At 33.0% G+C, this 2,197-nt stretch overlaps 1 protein-coding gene across 1 annotated transcript in view; it reads right to left on the bottom strand.

Annotated features, from left to right (window-relative positions):
* LOC106814637 (nucleoprotein TPR-like) overlaps window positions 1-2,197 on the bottom strand; it is a 7,934-nt gene that overhangs the window by 5,662 nt on the left and 75 nt on the right. The gene's annotated exons all lie outside the window — the stretch shown is intronic.

The raw sequence follows: 2,197 nt of genomic DNA, 5'->3' as shown, positions 1-2,197 counted from the left end.
TGTACTGTGTACTGTCATAGTTTGTTATAGTTATGTTATATGTCACGATAGATGGCAGCACTGGTCCGAGAGTGATGCACGGTGGTTCTGCAGGAGTAAACATACTTGTCACATACTCTACGAGTTCTTTATCTAATTGCGTATCCGTAGTACGAAACTACGACACCCTATATAAATGTCAGGATGTAATGTTAATTTGAAACATCCTTGCTGTGTATGTGCAAGGTCATGCAAATCGAACCAAAATGCAATATACTGTGACAGTTGTAATAACTGGTGCCACATCAAGTGTACTCAACTGAACCAAAATCAATTCATTAAATTGTCGCTTTCATCGGAAAGTTTCCTCTGTCAGCCATGTATTAATAACATATTACCATTCCAGTCAGTTGAAGAAGATGATCTAATCGATCTCTTCTATCCACTGAATTCCTTTGACTATAGTAATATTACCCATTTGCCATCTCTCTTGGATACTAATTATCCAGTAGATAAAAATGAAGACCTAGATTTAGATAACTACATTCATCAAACCCAATCCGAATATCTTCACTTACACTCCTTTTCGGAACAAATCTGCTCTGAAAACACTAATAATTTGATTATATTTCATTGTAACATACGGAGTCTGTCCAAAAACTTGTACCGAATTGAAGATCTCTTAGACCAATTACCAAATACTCCTGATATTATTGCTGTCTCAGAAACCAAACTGAATGAATTGTCAAGTACCAATATCGATATAGCGAACTATACTTTTATTAGGAATGATTCTGGTACAAAGGCTGGTGGAGTTGGGCTTTATATAAAAAACAATATGAGATTTAAGATACGTAATGATCTCAAATTAGAAGACTCAAATACTGAGTCACTATGGGTGGAATTAGTAATCCAAAAAAAAGGTAAAAATCCGGTAATGGGGGTAATCTATCGTCACCCGAACTATAAAATTGACCTATTCGAGCAGTCACTAAACCTGATTTTACAAAAAATTAATTCTGCTAAATTGACTGCATACATATGCGGGGACATAAATATAGATTTGTTGAAATCAGACCGTCATACTGGTACATCTGATTATTTAAATGCTATTTACTCAAATTCCTTTATGCCATTAATTATGAAGCCAACGCGACTTACCGATTCTTCACAAACTTTAATTGATCATTTTTATACAAATAATTTATGTTCCAGAATTATTCCTGGCATCCTCTTATATGATATGTCGGATCATCTACCTATATTTATCAGTATTCCTCTTAAGGAAAGAGTAAACTTCATAAAAAAAATTTGGAAACGAGATTTAAGAGACTTTCAAGTGGATAGGTTTATCGATGATGTTACACAAAGACTTCACCGAGATACTATCACTGATGATATCAGTGAAATTAATCCACATCATTCTATGGAAACAGTAGTTACAGCTTTATCAACTTCCTTAAATAAATCTGCTCCACTGAAACCTCTATCGAGGAAATTCAAAAAAAGACTTAGGAAACCTTGGATCACTGCTGGAATCTTAAAATCGATCAACACTAAACATAAGATGTTTAGAACACATTTCTTATCTGATTCTGTTATTTCGAAAAGTATTTATAAGATATTTCTTAATAAATTAACACACATCAGAGAAATTGCAAAAAAGAACTATTTTAAGGAACTTTTACTCTCTCATAAAAACAATATGAAACAAACATGGCTAACAATAAATGACATAGTTCGGATTAAATCGAGATCTTCTACACTACCTGATACAGTTAATCAGGATACTTGCAATACATTTAATAGTTTTTTCCAAAAGATAGGTCCCTCTATGGCGGAAAAAATTCCTCCTACGGGTTCCAATTTTAATGACTTTTTAACCCATTCCAACCAAAAATCCTTATTTCTTCTTCCCACTACTTCAGATGAAATTATAACGATAATAAATAACCTGGACCCTAAAAAGGGAGACGGTCCAGACAAAATTCCAATAAAATTTTTGAAATTGTGTTCCAATGTTCTGTCCACATATTTAACCCAAATTTTTAATGCTTGTTTCTATCAAGGTGTATTTCCACAATGTTTAAAGAAGTCAAAAATCCTTCCTTTGTATAAGGATGGATGTTTAAATGTACCCTCAAACTATAGGCCAATATCGTTATTATCTCCATTCTCCAAAATTTTAGAAAAATTAATATATAAACGTATGTATGCG

Source organism: Priapulus caudatus, unplaced genomic scaffold (assembly GCF_000485595.1).
Source record: "Priapulus caudatus unplaced genomic scaffold, Priapulus_caudatus-5.0.1 Scaffold27, whole genome shotgun sequence".
NCBI lineage: Eukaryota > Metazoa > Priapulida > Priapulimorpha > Priapulimorphida > Priapulidae > Priapulus > Priapulus caudatus.
This window is presented reverse-complemented; position numbering and strand designations above follow the sequence as displayed.